The sequence below is a fragment of the Canis aureus genome, chromosome 15 (genome assembly GCF_053574225.1).
Source record: "Canis aureus isolate CA01 chromosome 15, VMU_Caureus_v.1.0, whole genome shotgun sequence".
In the NCBI taxonomy this organism is placed as follows: Eukaryota; Metazoa; Chordata; class Mammalia; order Carnivora; family Canidae; genus Canis; species Canis aureus.
Window position 1 is genome coordinate 31,210,142 of NC_135625.1, and position 9,573 is coordinate 31,219,714.

Genomic DNA, 9,573 nt, shown 5'->3' on the forward strand with positions numbered 1-9,573 from the left:
TCCCAGGCCTAGAACCAGCTATTTTTCTGGGGAACCCTAGTCCTTTTATTGAAGAATGGTATTAGAAATCAGGATCTGGATGATAGACATGCTCATTGTTATTGGAGTCTCTTTGCTTCTCAGCTGAAAGAGAAAAGGACTATCTGTGCATATATTAAATCAGGTATTTGCACATATGCATGAATATTTCTGTATGTAACTATTTGTATCTATATTCAGCTAAATGTGAGTTCACAGAGATGTCTCCAACTTCAATCCATTACCACTTGCATCATTCTAATCTCCTCCTTTTGTCCTAACAGTGAGATACTGGACTCCTACCATCCACCATCCATTTATTCTATTGTTCAATTTCAGTGTTCCTATATAGCAGTACCCAAATTGCTGTTAACATGTACCCCTGTGGGAGGTAACTTTATCAACTAGTTTTCCAGGGAGTCTGGAAGACATTTTTCTGGATGGCCATGGGCCTGATATCATACAACAATTCTGTTACTAAAGAAGAAGGGGAGAATTGATAAGGGAACACAATTGGGATGCCTGGGTGGCTCAGTGATGGAGCATCTGCTTCGGCTCAGGTTGTGATCTGGGGTGCTGGAATCAAGTCCTGCATCGGGCTCCCTGCTTCTCCTGCTTCTCCCTCTGCCTATGTCTCTGCCTCTCATTGTGTCTCTCATGAATAAACAAAACCTTTTTAAAAAATAAGGGAACACAATTAATGGTCTCCACCATAGAATGTACTGAAGTGACAGGTCACAAAAGAGAAAAATACAGTGGCCTTTTTTTCAATTTTAGCTGAGTTTCTATGAGAAAGTCAGTGGTTTCCTTCCTCAGACTGTAACCTTTCTACACGATGCTCATTTCCTTCTGTTGCCACAGCACCAGCTCTATCTTCTTTGGGCTTCCACAGCCATCAGCCATCACTCACAGAAGTAAGGGGACCAATCCTATTGAGCACATTGTAAACTGAGCCATGAGAGAGCACAGCAGGGCAGTGAGGTGGTGAGGATGGATAAATTGAAGTATCCACTGGTTGTTGGGCAGTGAAGGTAGCAGAGATTGCAAGTGGGTGCTGACTGATCCAAGATATTAATATGATAAGGAGGAAGAAACGTGGATGATGGGACGGCTTTTCCAAATGACCATCAGTGAGGCCCCCCTGACAACTTTGACTAATCTGTGCCCCTTCGTTGATCTGTTATCAAATCAGTTGCCAATGTGCTATTTTCATCCAGTGAGAGTCTACAATTCTAAAAAACAAACTCTTCCATACCCACCTTCCAAACCTGACCTGCTAGCTGGGGACCGTTATGCCAATATATGGGAAAGAATAAGCAACTCTACACAGGGAAATCTAAAGTTTTTCCTATCACCTGAGAAGATTCTGGAAAAAAGAAAATGACACGGTAGGAAAGGGAGCTTTGAAGATTTGCTCATCTAGGTTCAAATCCTAGCTCTGCCACTGGAGAGCTGTGCAACCCAAATCATTTGCTGCCATTTATATTAAATTGTTATTAAAATACTAAATTATTAAATATAAATTGGTAAAGTAATATCAAAATGGTACATTTTCTTAGTATTTAAAATATGTGACAAAACCTGGAGAATTTATAGCACAAAGAGAGAACCTTAATGTATGCGAATTTACAAATCCTTTAGGAAGCTGAGGGATCCAGGATGGAATGCAGAATGTGACAGAAATGTCTGTATCACACTTACGTGAAACAACCTCACGCCCTGGGTGGGAGGTGAGGGGAAAAAGTGTTAACCTAAGTAACTTTGGAAATGTGTGGAGTGTGTCAGTCAGACTACAGGCAAAAGAAAGTCTACATTCACACTGTGCTCTGGTTGGAACTGGAATGTGAAACCTTCTATAAGCATCCTAAAAATGAGGGGAGGGCATGCTCTTCTCACTTTTGTTCTTTCCTACTGGGTAGGATAGGACTCCTTACCAGGTTAGGACACCCATCTTGGACATGAGATGAAAGACAAGGGTTGAGGATGATGATGACAAGAAGATAGAAATAGCTTGTCTTTTTCTTATGATTATAGAGCGTCCACACCTGCTGAAATTAGAATGAAAAAGAAATTTCCACCTTGTTTAACTCACTCTTAATTTGAATTTCCTATCACAGATAGCTTTAATCCCAACTAATGAAGATTTTACTCCATACCTCTTCCTCCCTGCCTTTTACCCCTTTACCACTTCCTGGATCCCTAAAAAAAAAAAAAAAAAAAAAAAAAAAGGAGAATGCATGACTTTTCATGATATAAGCCCCTCGTAAGATGTTCTGTGGGATCCTTGAGCACCTAATTCCAGCCCATGAAAGGGATGCATAAAGTAGACTCTTGCTCACAAAAAGATTGTATCCTTGCACGCAATGATAATAACTGATTGGAGCATACTATGTATTAACTCAACATCCTCACAAAGGGGTTATTTCAATGGCCAAAGAGTAGACCTTTGGCTTTTGTTTCGTTTGTATCAAAAGTACATACTTACTGAATTTGGGGAAGTGTCAAGAAGTGTAACCTTTCAAAATGTAAAGGTTGGGTGGTCATAGTCTATGATCTCTCTCTCTCTCTCTCCCCTCCCTCCTGGACTTTGATGTTCTACTGGACTTGGGAATTGGAAGTCTGTTCAAAGAACGATGGAGCAGAAAAGGAAGATGCCAGTTCATAGTTGCTACGTGTCCATTTCAAAATGGTTACCTAGCAACAGCTGGAGCCGGGGCTACAAGGAGTCATACCAGTGGCTTGGAGTGGAAAAGCTTACTGAGCTACAGACTTGCTCTACTAACGGTCTCGTCTGCGTGGTTTTTAAAATAAGAATCAGCTTTTGGGGTTATGTGGGCTGAGGCACAGCTGATTGTCTGTTTTATTTGTCCTCTCTCATCTTCTGACAGGGTGAAGGGCTTGCTGTGTTTACAGAAAACCTCTCGTGGTGTGAAAAACATCTGACAGCTTTTGAAGCCAAAACAGAATCCCTTTTAAAGTTCCTAGATGCCAGTGATAGCACCTCTGTGAATATACAGCTTTAGGGGGAAAAAAAGTCCACTTTTAAGTAAGAAAATTAAATTTCCTTAAACACACAGAAAAAGTTTGAAGAGTTTAAATCAGTATAAAATTGAAAATCTTTTACTAAAGTTATCATTCTAAGACCCCTCTAACCTAGCCTCCCAGGTTTTCATCTGTTTATGTTCAGTTCCAGGAAACCAAGACAAATACCTATAAAAAGAGAAATGCAGGATGTATTACAGGGGCTGTGGTATTTGGTATTTATATTCTATCATTAAGCTGTACCTTTATTTCCTTTGCGTACAGCCTCTTGCCTTGTTTATGCCTACTTTCTTTCTGTATTTCAAAATCGCAAAAAAATTCATCTATATGATTACTTTGTAAACTCTTTGGGGCTCTAACCTCTCAAGAGGAAAACCTCTCTCAATAGAGTTTAGATATTCATCACACATTCTGTTTGGGTTAGAAATGAAATTTCTATTAAAAATGAAATTGGGGGTGCCTGGGTGACTCAGCTGGTTAAGCGTCCGACTTTTGGTTTTGGCTCAGGTTGTGATCTCAGGGTGGCAGGATCAAGCCCCACATTGGGCTCCCAGCTCAGCGTGGAATTCTGTTTAAGATTCTTACCGCTCCTTCTCCCTCTGCTCCTCCTCCTTTCACATGCACTTGTACGCATGCTCTCTGTCTCTCATAAATAAATAAGTAAATAAATAAATAAATAAAATCTTAAAAAAAATAAGTCACGGGGATTCAAATAGATATTTATATTCCAATGTTCATAGCAGCTTTATTCACAATAACCAAAAAGTGGAACAACTCAAGTGTCCATTAACAGATGATGGAGAAATAAAATATGGCAGATATAAAAAATAGAATAGTATCCAGCCTTAAAAAGGGATGAGATTCTGCGCATGCTCCCACATGGAAAAACCTTGAAGATGTTATGCTAAGTGAAATAAGCCAAACACAAAATAACAAATATTATATGATTTCACCTATATGAGATGCCTAGAATAGTCAAATTTGTAAAAACAGAAAGTAGAATGGAGGTTTCTAAGAGTCAGGGGAGTGGAGAATGAGGAATTCTTATTCAGGGGGTACAGAGTTCCAGTTTTGAAAGATGAAAATGTTCTGGAGTTGGATAGTGGTAATGGTTGCACAACATTGTAAATGTGGTTAATGCTGATCAACAGTAAAGCTGGAAAGGGTTAAAGAGTAATTTCAGTTATTCAGTATTTCAGTAATTTCAGTACCACAATAAAAAAAATTAAATGTATCGGGCTGAATATTAACAATGCTCTGATTTTTTCCTTGTGCTTCAGTGTCCTAATGGGACATAATTATAGGAGGAGAAAAATCTGCTCTGGGTATTGTGTAATGTGCATCCATGTACAGAAGAATAAACCATGTTATCAAAAGAGCAAAATCTTGCCCTGATTTTTGCGAGAAATCCTAATATCAGTTGAATCGAATTCTTTTTTGTTGTTGTTTTTTTTTTTTTTAATTTTTATTTATTTATGATAGTCACAGAGAGAGAGAGAGAGGCAGAGACACAGGCAGAGGGAGAAGCAGGCTCCATGCACCGGGAGCCCGACGTGGGATTCGATCCCGGGTCTCCAGGATCGCGCCCTGGGCCAAAGGCAGGCGCCAAACCGCTGCGCCACCCAGGGATCCCTTTTTTGTTGTTGTTGTTGTTGAGTGAAAGAATGCCTGTTTTGAGAGAAGAAGGGGCTGACAATATATATTCTAACAAATATCCATTGTGTTTTTTTCTTGTTGGCCTTTTTCCTTCTATGGCCAGACATTTCTTAAATTTGTCTATCGTGAAGAACTAAATAAAATACATTTAAAAGCCAGCAAGTCTTGAAATTATATTTCGTTATTGTTTCCAGGCATAACTTTTGTAAACCATATATGGCTTTTATGAGTAAGCCTATTCAGCAGTGTAAGTCCAATACTGGATTTTGCTTGTTTTCCCATCTGTGCCCTAAACTGAGACCAGCGGTAACTGCTATTTTAATTATAGTATCATGAGTTAATCATGATTGATCCCAAATGAAGACTAGATTAGACTTTGAGGCTCTTCTAAGTCACAAACTTACAATGTGTATTTTTAAAAACATTTTTTTATTTATTTGAGAGAGAGTGAGTGCATGAGCCGGGTGGGGGTAGTGCAGAGGGAGAGGGAGAAGCAGACTCCCTGCTGAGCAGAGAGCCCAATGTGAGGCTTGGTCTCAGGGCCCCAGAATCATGACCTGAGCCAAAGGCAGAGGCTTATCTGACTGAGCCACCCAGGTGCCCCAAAATGTGTATTTTTTATAAATAAGTCTCATTTCATTTAAAAGCATGAGTTTTGTTTTTTGTTATACATTTTCTTAATTTTTCCTTGTTGCAGAAGCAAAGTGTATCTGTTATAGAAAATCAGGAAATACATGTAGGCCTAATAAATCCTAGGGGGCCGTATAGTCCAATGGCTACACGGGATTCTTCAAAGAAGCATGGCAGGCTAGTGTGTCACCTCTGACAGTGCAATGCTGACTCTGTTCTATTTGCTACATCCCATTTCTTTTTCTTTTTCTTTTTTAAGATTTTATTTATTTTACAGACAGAGAGAGCACAAGCAGTGGGGAGCCTCAGGCAGAGGCAAAGGGAGAAGCAGACTTCCTGCAAAGCAGGGAGCCCAATGCAAGGCTCGATCCCAGATCATGACCTGAGCCAAAAGCAGATGCTTAGCCAATTGAGCCACCCAGGCACCCCTGCTACACCCCATTTCTGACAGATGCATCCCCCAACCTTCTCTGTGCTCCTCTAATCTCTTAGAGTCCACCCTTGTACTGTGTTATCTAGGTTTCCTGCCTACTGGGTGTGTTCAGCCAATGGAAGGACTAGCAGCCCCACATCTCTAGAGTCCCAAAGAAGTAACTACTTCCCAGAAGAAATATGGTGTCTTTTGGGAGGTTCTTCCAAAAGCAGATCTTGAAACAAGGACTTGAATGCAAGTAGTCCATTTGGGAGGTGATCCCAAGAAACATTGGCATGGAAGTGACAAGAAGAAACATGGAAGAGAAAGAAAACAAACAAAAAGGTGTATTATCAAACAAGTCACCCTCATGGACAGTTGAGGTTTAATCTGTTGGGACAGATCTTAGCAACAGTAAAGCATGTGTACCTGTGAGCTGTCTGCTTGAGGGGTGGGGAGTTAGAGTCTTTATCAACAATTCCCTTCAGGTCATTGACAGAAGACTGGTCCAGGGGGAGTACACATGAAGATGCCAGGGCTGCTTCATGACCCTTCTACTGAGTCATGAAGACTAGAGAAAAGCAAAGAAAGGTAAAGAGTCCAAAAGCTGCACAGTGATGCTCCCAAGGAGTTGCCGGAAAAATGGTCTTAGTGGAGTGACAGGGTTTGAAGCCAGAATGCTTCAGAGAAAGAAAAGATAATATGTGTGAACAATTCTCTCAAAAAGCTTGATTCTGAAGGGGAGGAGAAAAAGAAGGCTTTCGCCCAAAAGTTATGGGGTTAGAGCAATGCTTTTCAAACTGGGATGGTTCAAAGTGTTCTTTATCCCTAAGACCTGAGAGTATTAACAAACACACATTGTGCCCACTGGACGCCCATGAAAAGGGTTTCAGGATTTCAGTTCCTCTGGTTATATTTGTGTTTACAATCAACAATCAAGTTGCAGCCAGGCAGAAATCGTTTAAAGCTACGTTTTGAACTGGGATACCTTGGATGGCTTAGTGGTTGAGCATCTGCCTTTGGCTCACATCATAATCCCAGGGTCCCAGGATCGAGTCCCACATCAGACTCCCCACAGGGATCTTGCTTCTCCCTCTTCCTGTGTCTCTGCCTCTCTGTGTGTGTCTCTTGCAAATAAATACAAATCTTTAAAAAATAAAAAAGATACATTTTGAATAGAAATTGTTCACACTCTGTGAGAGAAGAGATGATATCCTTGAGAATGAATATCGTTTCTGTGTTGACAAAGAGAATCAGGATCCTGGCTTATGCTCTGCTTGTTCCAGCTTTGGAGATATTTGAATCAGAATGAACATTTCCAATGGAGAATGCTCATGTTCTGGAAAAGACATTGAGACCCAGAGAGAACAAAGAGGAACAGAGGGAACAAAATATTTGGGATGAGATATTTGTCCTATTAAAAAGAAGCATAAACTGAAAGCTTAGCATATATATCTAACAAATCACCCTGGCTGCTAAAGGACATCTCTCTTAAAGGCAGCTCTGAAGACTTCCAAACACGAAGGACTTGTGGCCTTAACTTTCAGAGAGAAATTCCTTTAGTGGGTAGATAAGTAAATGCCTCAAGCAGGACTGAGTCAGGATAGGCCCCCATCTGGCCATAGTAGTGTTAAATAGAGGGGATATGGGGCACCTGGGTGGCTCTGTTGGTTAAGTGTCTCACTCCTGATCTCAGCTTAGGTCTTGATCTCACAGTTGTGAGTTCAAGCCCTGGCATGGGGCTCCATGCTGGGTGTGGAGGTTATTAAAAAAAAAAGAAAGAAAAAGGGGGAATAGTAGGCAGGCAGGCTGTGAAAGCTACTTGTTTAGCCACCCCAGAGAACCTTCCTGTCTGTATGGGAATGCAGGACATAAATAGGATTTGTATATATCTGCAAAAAGCAAAGACACCCTATCTCATAGGTAATCTCAAGATTTTGATGTTTAATAAGGAAGTTAAAGAACATAGCTTCAGGGGATCCCTGGGTGGCTCAGCAGTTTAGCACCTGCCTTCAGCCCAGGACGTGATCCTGGAGTCCCAGGATCGAGTCCCGCATCCGGCTCCCTGTGTGGAGGCTGCATCTGCCTCTGCCTCTGCCTCTGCCTCTGCTTCTCTATCTTTCTGTGTGTCTCTCATGAATGAATAAATAAAATCTTCTTTAAAAATAGTTTCAATAATTAGGATAAATAATCCTAGAAGTATTCAGTGTTTAAAAGTTTTACAAACACACACACACACACACACACACACACACACATCCATGGAAAAAAATACTTTGAACAGAGCAACTATTTGCAACTTGTTATGGTCTTTCCAATCATGATCTATGTATGTACAATTTTCAAACAGCTGTGGTCAATGTGTTGAATATTTCATGAGTGACCTCAGACAAACCACATCAGTTTCATTTGTCTGTTTTCTTCTCAGCAAATGGAGAGAATTTCCTCTATTTCACAGGGTTATTGTGAAGAATAAATGAGGTAACGTAGCATAAACACAATTTACAAACTCTGAAGTGTAAAATTGTGAGGTGTAATACATGTGACTGCTCCTTCTATTCCTTTCTATGTATCAGTTTGAATGGTCACATATTATCCTAACTGAATTACTGTCATAGTTTATTTAACCGTTGTCCAGTTGTTTCTCATTCTTGCTTCTTGGCCATCATAAATAAAGTTGATTATAAACATCTCTGCATGATTAGCATTTTTCCCTTCTGAAATATTTCCTTAGGATGAATTCCTGGAAGTGGAATAACTGGGTCCAAATAGTTGGAACATTCTTCTTTAGATGATGTACATCTTCTGAGTCCAGGAAAAAAAAAAAAACCTTCAACTCCAAAAATCAAGTTAATTATGATGCACCACAATTCAGATGCATTAAGAAAGTAAATCTAAACCTGGCGGTGATAACAACTCAGCACATATAGAACCACATCAGCATAATTTTCAAATAATTAAGTTTCCTCTGATCCTGGAACACATCTTCCAGTGGCTACAAATCCTTTTTGGAATGGGGCAGGATAGAGCATGAAGTGCAAGGACCATGACCCGGTAACCTTCTTGTCCAGTGTTAGCAGCCTCTGTTTACAAGTTACCTCATTTTTTAGAGGATATATTTCTTCCCATCAAGGCCTCAGCCACTGTTTTTTTTTTTTTTTTTCAGTTGATTTAGATTCAGAGCAAAGTAATTTTGGTAAAGGATGATTTGCTACACAGATTTTAGGTTAAAGTTGGGGAGATGAATTCTGTGCTGCATGTATATAAAATATGAAAATATATTCTTCATGATCTGTTCCAATTTTCTGGAAATATTATCTTAATATTTATAAAGTATATACAGATTCCTAGACTCCTGAATATAAATGCTTTTACTATCTATTATCTAATGCCATTTTTGGAAGCTTAAATGCTCAGATTGGCAAGAGTTCTCTCTGCCTAAAGATTTCTTTTTGAGTTGGAATTCTGCTTTCCTCTGGGCCATTTCTTAGGGATGGCTACAAGAATCAAAGAAGAGCTGTCTGAGACACTAATACGGTTCAGTAAAAACTTTCCTTATGAGATGTTTCAGGGGAATACTTACATCATTACTTAAGGGCCCAATGTGATTGATCATTAAATGATTAGCTCTATAGCGCTCATTTTCTTCCTCCACATACGTCTTTTTTAAAGAGACTAGAAAAAAAAAAATAAAGAGACTAGAGAGGGAGTTAAGAAGAGGCATAGTAAAATCCCTGGGTGGCGCAGCGGTTTAGCGCCTGCCTTTCGCCCAGGGCGCGATCCTGGAGACCCGGGATCGAATCCCACGTCGGGCT

At 40.1% G+C, this 9,573-nt stretch overlaps 1 long non-coding RNA gene across 4 annotated transcripts in view; it reads left to right on the forward strand.

Moving 5' to 3' along the window:
- LOC144284450 (uncharacterized) overlaps nt 1–8,416 on the forward strand; it is a 29,436-nt gene extending 21,020 nt beyond the window's left edge. For 2 of the 4 annotated variants that reach the window (XR_013352855.1, XR_013352857.1), the window contains one exon: nt 2,907–4,444. This is a non-coding gene — a long non-coding RNA (uncharacterized LOC144284450). Of the gene's footprint in view, nt 1–2,636; nt 2,803–2,906; nt 4,445–5,865 lie in introns of those variants that run through there. The other 2 variants (XR_013352856.1, XR_013352854.1) reach the window with 2 other exon arrangements.
- The last annotated feature ends 1,157 nt before the right edge of the window (nt 8,417–9,573 follow it).